Source organism: Grammomys surdaster, unplaced genomic scaffold, assembly GCF_004785775.1.
Source record: "Grammomys surdaster isolate TR1022 unplaced genomic scaffold, NIH_TR_1.0 199, whole genome shotgun sequence".
NCBI lineage: Eukaryota > Metazoa > Chordata > Mammalia > Rodentia > Muridae > Grammomys > Grammomys surdaster.
The window spans coordinates 1,229,400-1,240,183 of NW_021604644.1; positions in this window are offsets into that span (position 1 = coordinate 1,229,400).

Genomic DNA, 10,784 nt, shown 5'->3' on the forward strand with positions numbered 1-10,784 from the left:
AGGCCTATACAATATTTATTTATTTTTTTTAGAAATTTAGATTACTTTTTTGATTATAATATTCTTAAGTGACATCCAGTACTGGATACAGTTGTACCTCCAATTTTGAGAAACTGAATAGAATACATGCCTTAATCTGTGGCATAATGAAGACATCCCAGGTTTGGGCCTTTTTTTCTGGAAATGACTTTCATGTATGTTCTAGTTTATAACATTAAGAAATTAATTTCTGCTTTTTCAATAGCAGTTTGTTAAAAGCTACCTATACAGTAATTATTATAGGTTTGTAAGATAACTTTCATTTATTTTATTTTGATGTCGATTTGTATCTCCAATCTGCCTGTAAGAAAGAAAGATATATTTCTCTTGAAAAATAAAATGAGGAATTTGAGGACATTTTGTGTATTTGATATAAAGCAATTATTTTTAACAATGTAGGATTCAAAACAACTGTCTAAGAAGAATGACCTGTAATCTTGTTGATTTTACTAGTGTGTAAAGAATGGTTACTGTTAAAAGTAAGGGAAGATGAAAAAAGAAATATAATCCAGGATCTGAGGAGATGGCTCAGTGGGAAAGAACACTTGGTATGCAAGGACCAGGGTTTGAATCCCCGGCATCTATGTTAAAAGACAGGTATGGTTCTGAGTCTGTAACACAGCTTTGGGAGACAGGAGATATGTAGATCTTGAGAGATTGTTGGTTAGCCAGTCTAGCCAAACCAGCTTGAAACTCTGCTTTCTACATGTATATGTACCCACACACATTCATGCACCATATACATACCTACATGCATTGTAACACACACACACACACACACACACACACACACACACACACACACACACACACATACACTGAGATTGCAAGCCAGAAGTCACCTAAGGAAAGTAGGTTTTGAATTTTAAGTCTATATTTTTTTTAAAAACCAGGGCAGAGGTTCTATACTAAACACATGCAGTCACACACACTCAAACATGTATATATAAAATTTACTGACTTCAGTTGATACACACGCACACACACACACACACACCCTTCAGTTGTTCCTAGCCCCAGAATATCTATCAGATCAATTCTATCTTTGTCAGATTAGTCTTCCTAAAATACACCTTTTGTTTTGTCACCTAGGGCCTTAACAGTCTTCAGCAGCTGATTCTGTCTCCCCAGAGCCAACGGTCTATTATTTCCAGACTCTTCCTGTGGTGGCTGAACTGTTATCCTCACTGTTCTTCACACAGCCTTCATCACATTCTCTCTCTTTTTTTATGGATAGCCTTCTCCTCCTTCTCCACTTGTTGGAATCTTCTCTCAGGTCTAAAATGAGCTTATGAAGAGCCAGCTTGTGCCGGAGTCTTCCACGACATCCTCATTCTCCTGCTTTTTAACTGTCTTTTGTCCATAGCTTACAACCACGCCGAATCTCAGGCTTCAAAATCCTGCCTCACACATCCCTGAGAATTCTGTGGGACCCAAGAATGTTCACAGATAATGAGTAGCCGTAAAATATGGCCTATCTAACTTAAACGCAGATAGATGGCAGCCATGGTATGGCAGGTATACGGATAAGGCATTTTTGGCGTGGATGGATATATTTGAGGTCACTAGCATTGTTTGCTTTACCTGAACTTTTCATATTCCTGACTGAACACAGCTTGTCAAGGTGCCCGCCAGAAGCGCAGACAGCTGCGTGGTGATACAAGGAAATGACAGTTTGGCTTGTTGCGTAGGAAGCTTTGCTATGATCTTTTCTTTTCTTTCCTGGCAGACTTTTGGTTTGACTCTTACTCTGTTCTGAGTTCTTTCCTCTCTGCTTTTTACTTTCTCTTATACTGCTTTCAACAATGAACTATGGATGCTTGAGGCTTGCAAGTGTTACTGTCTTTCTGGGGCAAACTACTTGAATACTTAGAAAACTGGGAACTATGACATGTATGTTCAGTCAGTTAGATGCAAAAAATTCTTGTATTATCTTTTCAAACGCTGAAATAAACTTGTATGCCACTCTGTTATGTGAGGAGATGAAGTGGGCAAAGATTTGGGAATTATGATTTGTTAGAAGCTCATGTAACTTAAAATGGTAAATCTTACTTTAACAAAGAAAAAAGCAAAACAATCAAGCAGGAAAGATTTCTGGTTATGTAGAACATTTTCTAAGATGTAAAAACCTGAGCTGGAAAGACTATTTTGTGATATAAGGGCTAATAATATTCTACAGTGTCATTAATGACATTAATTAATTAATTAGTCCACCTGTAATGATAATGGCCAAGATAGGCTTGTAATCTTGTTTAAAAGATTGTTTGATTTCTTAGTCATGTTCTCCCTCGGCACTGGTAGGTGGAAGACTGCAGTCCTTTAGGAGGGAAGGGTTATTGCTCATGTGTAATAAGCCAGTTTAGGTTTCACCTAGCTGCTCAATTCTTTCCCATTATCCCAGCTGTGGGAAAAAAATACTACCTCACCTGTAGAAGTTTGGTTCCTTCCATTTCTCCAAAAATGAGAGGCCGTGTGGCACAGAGGCAGGGACAGGCCTTGGCTATCCTAAAGCCACTGAACCTTGGTACATTAATCTTTTAGGGCCCTAAATGTCAGGATCTGTAAATGACAGTGTTGAGTTCCCTTTCTCATCTCATAGGTTCTAAAGTTGAATGCTTTTTTGAACCACTTAAATTCTGTGAACTATGAGCCAGCCCTCCCCCAGTCTCCTAAGTTACCACTGTGGTCAGGAGACTCATTAGCTCGTCTATGGGGCACTTTTGCTTTTGGTAGTACTGTTACATTGGTAGTAGTATTTTATTAAATTGCTTTGGCTTTCATGGTAATGAACTCTGAACTCCAGCCGTCAAATGAGTGGGATGTCAGTGGTCTGAGAGAGTTAGTGTACTGCCAACATCACAGCCCTACCCCTGTCCGCAAGCTAGAAATGAGCAGAAGCCTGGATAGTCCAAAAGTCATTTTATATTTAGCCTTGGAATTTGTCTTTGAACATTCATCTGAATATGGATGAGTCACAAATTGACTTCATACAAATTAGCAAACTTTCTTGGAGTCGATTCTGTTGTTTGCTGCTCTTCATTCCTTCCTTATCCTTCCTGCATGCTAGGCACAAGCGGGTTCTCAAGAGTAGCAGCTGGGCCAGAGTTGTCCTCTGGTTTTTTCCTAGAGAAGGATGGTGCTGAGATGGGATATATGTCTTTGCCTGTCTTGTTACTGAGTAGACTATAGAGGCAGGTCACTGGGAAGATCCAAGAGCACATGAGAGAACTATAGAAGCAGGTCACTGGGAAGATCCAAGAGCATATTGAGTGGAAGAAATGCTAGCAAGGTGATAAAGAGATGCACAGCAGACTCTGCTCGTGAACGTGTTGGTCCTGTGGTTGGATTCATATTCTGGATGAATAACCCAGCTTTGTAGGCACTGGAAAGTTCTGAAGTTTAGCAGATTGCAGGTTTCTGTGTTGTCGAAATCAAGTTTGGATAGTAAAGACCATTTGTCCATCAGAGTTATTTTTAAAGAGCCCATTCCACATATTTAGGTATCTGGTTTCCTACTTAGATCGTGTAATTAGTAACTGATTCTGATTTTTTTTTTTACCATAGTACATTTTCCAGTATTTATTCTGCATGTTTATAGTTCAGTACTGGAAAAATTCTTCCCTGACATCTGTTCTAGATTAGTTCCCTATTCCAGTTATGTTTTCCTGTTTTATCAACTGTGGTGAGGAGAATAAAAAGCCATATTTTAAAGATTTCTGCTATTTAAGTGTAGTAAAATTGAATAAATTGTCTTATTTTTTTCTAATTTCTGAAAAAAATCTAATTTTAAAATCCCCTGTTAAATCATCATTTTAAAAAGCAACAATAGAAAAACTGGATAAAAATTGCAATGTATTTACCATAGCACTACTACTTTTTTGTAGTTGTGAAGTTCACTTTTTAACCTTTCAAACATTTTTTGGGAGACTCTTGTCTCAGACCCTTTTAAAATGTCTTTTTCTAGTTGTCTTGGGCCTCTGTATTCTTTGGAATGACTATTTCTTTGGATGATTTTACTGAGCCCTCAAAACGGCTCTTTATCAGAGTATGCTCTCTGTAAAGCATTTGATGAATCTATGAAACTGGATTGTAAGAAGCTTATTCAGAATATTCTCTTTTCTTTATTCTTACCCACCTGCAGCCTTTTGGGCCTTCTGAGGTCATTTTACTCATGGTTCAGACACAAGAGGTGCAGAGAAAGTCCATTCTACACCGCCTGTGTACCATTGGGCCTACCCTACAGAGACTTCGGAGTCACTCATATTGACACCTGTGTTCAAATGTAGAACCAATCTAGCCATTCGAAGGAGTTGTTGCACTACTTTGTGTGTGCTTGCGCATGTAATTAAGTAAGGTCTATTCCTCTTATGTTGTTTTTGAGGCAGAGTAGCTGGTCAGGGAGCTTTGAGAATCCTGGTGTTTCCACCTGAGGTTCCCAGATCAGAGATTGTAGATGTGCACCATTATAGGTAGTGTGGCTTTCTACGTGGGCGTGGGGGAATCTGAACTAAAGTCCTCATGCTTCTGTGGCTTGTACTTTACAGACAGGGCCATCTTCCTCTTACCTGCACTATTTTGAAACTCCCACCCCCACTCTCAAGAATTCATCTCTGGCTGGTCTCTCTGTTTTAATGAGCCATTTGTGATGCCTTTGCAAGATTTCATTCTCCCTTCTTTTTTTCACTGACCCTGTCGTTGGTATATAAGTGTTGGCATCAGTGGCTTCCTCCCATGTAGTTGTAGACTTCCAACCACACCTCTCACTGTGCTTTCTGACCCTTTAAGCTTCTCTTCAAGGCCTTCAAGTCACTATGTATGTGCCACCCACAGGCTGAGGGTCACAGGCTGAGGGTGCCTTTTTCTCTGCTCCCATCTGCTGCCTTTCTCCCCCTCTCACCTGCTGCCCTCCCCCCGCGCCTGCGGCCCGCCCCCTCACCTGGTGCCCTTCCCCCCCCCCCCTGTTGCCCTTCCCCCCCTCACCTGCTGCCCTTCCCCCCTCTCACCTGCTGCCCTTCCCCCTTCTCACCTGCTGCCCTTCCCCCCTCACCTGCTGCCCTTCACCCCCTCACCTGCTGCCCTTCCTCCCTCACCTGCTGCCCCCCCCACCTGCTGTCACCTCTCACTTCCAGAGATTGCTTTCCCCTTGACACAGGGTCTGTCACACTGGAGCCAGGTTGGTTTCCAGGTCTTGGCAGTCCTGCGCCAGCTTTCCTAGGTTGTTGCAGCTGGGCACCGTTAAGCCCAGCTCTTCTACAGCTTTCATACATCTCAAAGCTGGTGCAGACATGAGGTCGGTTTCTTTGTTAGACAAATAGGGCATTTCCATGCTGTCCTTACCTTTTTCACTTAACAGCATATCTCGGAGTTGGCGCTCTAATAGTGGCGAGTATCGTAGATATCTTCCACTTAATAATGTGTCTTAGTGATTGCCCCCATAGGGCTGGCAGTGTATCGTCATTTACTTAGCTGGTTCTATGCTGGTAGACATTTGGAAAGTTTCAAGTCTGTAGTTAGAAGTGTTGTCACAATAAATACATTGAGGATGATTTCATACTTGTACAAATATATTTATAACATTTCTAGAAGTGGTTTGTTGGGCTAAAGAGTAAATATGGTAGAAGCTTGATAAACAAGGCCAAATGGTCCTCCACTGAAGTTGTAAAGTTTAGACCTCTATTGAAATAAAGGCAAATACCAATTAATGCATATTCTTGGCAACAAGGCACATTTTTTTAACATTGGGATTTTTTTCTGTCTGGCAAGTGAAAACTGTTGGTGTGGTTTTACTTTCTGTTACTCTTATGAGTAAGTGTGAACACCTTTTCCTATATTTAAGAGCCATTTCTCTTCCCTCTTTTGTGAAGCACCTTTTAGACCCTTTGCCATGTTTTGGGAGGTGGAGGGAATTAAACATCCCTGTGCAGTATCTGTTACAGTATAAATGTCTGTCTGTGTGACCTGAATTGCACCACATTCCCCTAGTTTTTCCTTTGCCTTGGAACTTTGTTTATGGTCTTGTGGTTACGTAGATTGTAAAATATATGGTCTTACTTGTCAGTATTCACTTCAGGGACTTCTGGAATTTGTCAGTTAGAAAACTCCACTCCACCCCAGGTTTATGAAGGATTTCATGTTGATTTGTATCCTTCTACCATTTCTATTTTAGATTTTCATAGTTGATTCATTTGTCTTGGTGTATGGCATGGAACAGTCCAGTGTAGTTGTGTTTTACTAGTGGCCATCCGGCTGCCTTGGTCCCATTTGTCAGTAGTCCGTTCTTTCCCATTTGCTGCTTCTGGAAGCAGGACTGATTCATCCACTTCCTGTTTTCACACCTTCTTTGCCGTGACTGAACATGAATACACTTCTGCTTTTCCTCCTGCTGAGCACCTCTGCAGTGGTATGGCTGTCTTTCACCATGCTGCCTCTGCCTTCCTCAACAGCCCCAACAGCCTGGCAGTCATCATATGAGTGGATCCAGGCTGCCCAGAAGGCATGCCAGGTCTCATGGTGTAGAGAATGGCTCCAAAGGAATCCTAAATATACTAAGGTTCATTCATAAGACTTCAAACCCAAGGTAGCCCCTGGCTCTTGGTCACTGAGAATCATCTCTCTAGAGGCGGAGCTACACTACCAGAGTCCTCTGCTCCTGAGGTCTGGCTTGTTTCTCTCCATGCAGAATCCCCTCTCCTGCCACCTCTGCTTTGTCTGACTGAGTGGGCTTTTACCTCCTACACTTTCCAGGGGAGCCAACATGGCAGAAAGCAGTGCTGGTGTTTCCATTCCACACTGATCAGCTCCAGGACCCTTTTCTTCCTCTACTGGAACTGTGGCTGTGGATGAACCTCTGACTGAATGAGAACCATTTTGTTTTTCACCCCAGCTTTGTCCTCCCAGGAGAGAGCATCCAGGCCACTAGAGCTAAATCCACTCCATCCTTGGCTCCTGCCGGTGCTCTTTAATAAAAGACTTTCTTCCACTTTGAACTACTGCCCCAGGCATCTTTCTTCTCCAAACCTGCCCAGGCCACTGTGCCTGTTCTTTATGATTGAGCCTTACTTTTTGATCCTGTTTGTTATCTCTGCCTTCAGACTTCCCTCTGAGGGCAGTGGTACACTCTGCCCTGTATCAGTTTGGCTTAGAAGTTATTTTGGTCAAATATATTTTATGTAAATTGATTAACTGGAAAAGTTGGTTAAAACAACATCAATTTGCTCCGAAAGGTGTCTTAAGCTATTAGGTTTTGAGTGGTATTATTAGTGCATCGTGGGAGTGGTCAAGCACTATGGCTCATTCTTGAGACTTTTTTTTTTTAATATTCTTTTCACTTTTAGCTACAGCAGCATGGTGTTGCTCGTGACATCAAAACGTTAAGGCAAGCCAGCTTAGCCTTTCAGCAGTTGGAGAGAGTTGGACAAATGTGATCTTAACTAAGGGGCAGTAGAGGCTTAGTTGGAACGGTTCAAAACATCTAGTAGCAAGATAAAAGCATGTTGGCTTGATTGTTTTCTTTTTCCTTCATTAGAAAGGTCATGCTTGTACAGTACAGGACACTCAGAAAAATATAGATAAGGAATAGAAGGACAAAAAAAAAAGAGCTGCAAATGAGTTTATGAATAACTCATGCTGTCCCTCCTTGTGATTTGAAGGCATTTCAGACATCAATTCTGCTTACTGTCATTAGTTGTCCTGACTGACCTAAGAGTCCCTCAAGTATTATTTTATCACCTTTTCCCCAGATTACGTTTCTGCTCCTTTTTGCCTCTTGTTTTACAACTGTGGGCCAGGCAGGCCACGTTCGATAAATTATGATTAGACTTAATCTGTAGGTTGCCATTCTCTTCTCTTCTGTCCGTCCTGCCTCAGCCTCGGTGCTCAGGACATTCCCATTTGCTGTAAATAGGACAGTTAATGAAGCCATTCTTCCAGACCTTTGAGTTCTCAAAGGGGACCAGTGGAGAATTCCTGTGGAATCCACCCTTCCTTCCTTTTTCCTTTCTTTCCTTCCTTTCCCCCTTCCTTCCCCTCCCCACTTTCCATATGATATTTTTGAAGTTCATGCTTGCTACATACTATTTGTATAAGTTAAAAGGTAGAAGTAGATACAAACGGATATGTTTGCCTGACAATGAATGCAGTTTGTCATGGAGAACTCCATCTCAATGGAGGGAGTTCCTGCTCTTGGAGATGGGCACTTGCTGTGGGCTCTAGGCTAGTCTTCAGCTTGAGATTCTACTGTTTTCACCTCTCAAGTGCAGGAATAACAGGTCTGTACCACTATACTCAAGCATAGAGGAAAATAACTAAAGAGATTTTCTCTAAAACAAGGTTGTCTGATATATGCTGTATACTATACCTGAGTCCTAGTTCATAGTATGTAAACTCACCAGTTACCACATCTCTCCAGATCCAAACTAATGGTGGAATGAATCATTTTCAAAATGGGGCCCTAGAAAGCTGTCCTTTTTGCAGTTGCTGTGAGTTGCTTACTGTTCTTACATTGTTGTGGTTTAAAGAATATTTATTTTATCTGTCTGTGTGTGTATGTGTGTGCATGTATTTATTTGCATGCAACTAAGTGTATGTATATGAGCCACATGTGTACACAGAGATTGGAAGAGGCATTGGAGCCCTGTATTGAGAGTTACAAAATGATTGTGAGCTGCCACATGGGTGCTGGGATCTGAAACCCATCTCTCTAGTCCTTGTTAATTTTTTTTCCCCAAAGCAGATTGATCAAGCAAGTTCCTGTGTCTTATAGCTGACATATAAGTTCATGATGGGAAGTGTGCAAATAGTAATCTCAAGGCTCAGCCATCTTAGCTATTTTCATGAAAACAGAGCAGCTGTAGACTTGGTGTGGAGTGAAAATGATGTCACAGGAATACTAAGCATCATGAGCTCCTCAGGAGTACTCAGCATTAGGAGCTCAGAAGTACTCAGCATCATGAGCTCCTCAGTTTGTGCTGTAGCGATAGGTACTCCAATACCCATTCTGTTTGAGATGATTATTTTAGACCAGCATGGGGAATCCTATTTCTTTTGCCCACAAAGCATCAAGTTAGTTATTTTGACCAATAAGACGTGGAGGACAATGTGGAGGACAGAGATGGCCAAAGGCTTTTAGGAAACACGTCTTTGACAATAAAAGAGGGGAGGGACAGGTGGCTCCTCCTCTTTAGTTTGATGTATGTGAGTATCTGGCTAGAACTATTCTGGCCATCCTGGGCTGCTGAGAAAAACCACTTGGAGATGGAGTGAATCTCAAAGATGTCTGAACAGAGGGCAGCAGAAACCCGAGCTTGACCTTGTGGAATTGCTGACCACACTGTGCCTTTCCTCTGAACTTGCAGTTCTCTGAGATAACACAGTTCCGTGAATAAGTTGGTGAGATCTGGGATCTTGCCACTTGCAGTCAAAGCATCCGGAGTCCCAGGCAGGTCCAAATCATGAGGATTTGATCTTATTTTGATAGCTTTCCTCTTATCAGAGTTTTTTTTTTTCCCCATCTATCTTCTGACTTCATAACTTGGATGCAGAGCCTATCTGGCCATTTGTTGCTTCTATCTTCTCTCAGTGCTATGTTGTAGACCAGGGTTCTTCACAGAAAACAGTAGGGAACAAGACAGCAATACTGTCTCCATAGAGCCTTTTGGCCTTAAGTATCTTATAGTGGGTCCTTCCCATTTGCCACTCAATCTTACTTTTGATTCTGATGTTGGCTTTGATCTTGGACTCCTGTGCTTGGTACCTGATGACTTGGCCTCTCTTCCTTCCCCTCCCCCTCCTCCTTTGTCTCTCACTTAGTGACTGGATGCTGTAGTAGGGACAGTGCATGTTTCTAGGAGTGAAAAGGAGTTTAAAGAAATAAGTACCCACTCAGCTGTTTAAGAGTTTAGAATCTAGACCTTTAAGGCCGGGTGGAAGTTGGTCAGTAGTTAGTCTATTTCTCACCCAGCTCTTTTTTATTCAAGGCAAAGAATGAGAGGCCCCAAAATGGTCTTTACTGTGGCCTCACTATTTGCTACCTGAAACTTTAAGCAGATCCCAGAAGACATTGAATTTCTTCTTTCAAATTTGTTACTGACTAATTTTCCTCTATTTTTGTACTTACTATGGCTTAAATGAAAGACTGTGAACTTGGTACATTTTTTAAAAAGTAAAGAAAAATCTGCTACAGCTTAGTTGGGTTTTCTGGTTATTTTCCAGTGAATTAATGTTAGGTCTTTAGGATGAGCTCTCTGTAGCCTATTAGTCTGTTTGGAAAAGACAGTGAGGATGATGTGGGGAATAATAAAAGTAGGAATTGAGATTTGTATTATTGCTTATCAAAAGTCAGGAGGAAGAAAGAGGAGGAAGAGGAGGGGGAAGAGAAAACGAAAAGACAGGGCCACACATTACAAGAGAAGTAAAGGACTGGGTGCCAGCCTTGGGTCTTAGTTTCTTGTTGGACCAGAATTTCTGGTCAGCCAAATTAGGAGATAGTGAAATACCCCCTCTAGTGGCGAGGGGCCAGATTCTACACTTGGCTGCTGTGGCGAGTGCTGGAGTGGGTGATTTCTAAGATGTCTGCTTGCTAAAAGGAATCCTGAGTCCCTGGAGTTAAGATCTTTAGCAAAAGTTTCCTTACTGGGAAGCACGTTTATTGGGATAAAAACTCACTGGGAAGCATAGAGGTTGCCATAGTGGGGAGATGTTCAGAGTCCATATTTATGAAGGTTGTGGAATGGTCCTGACTTAGACTA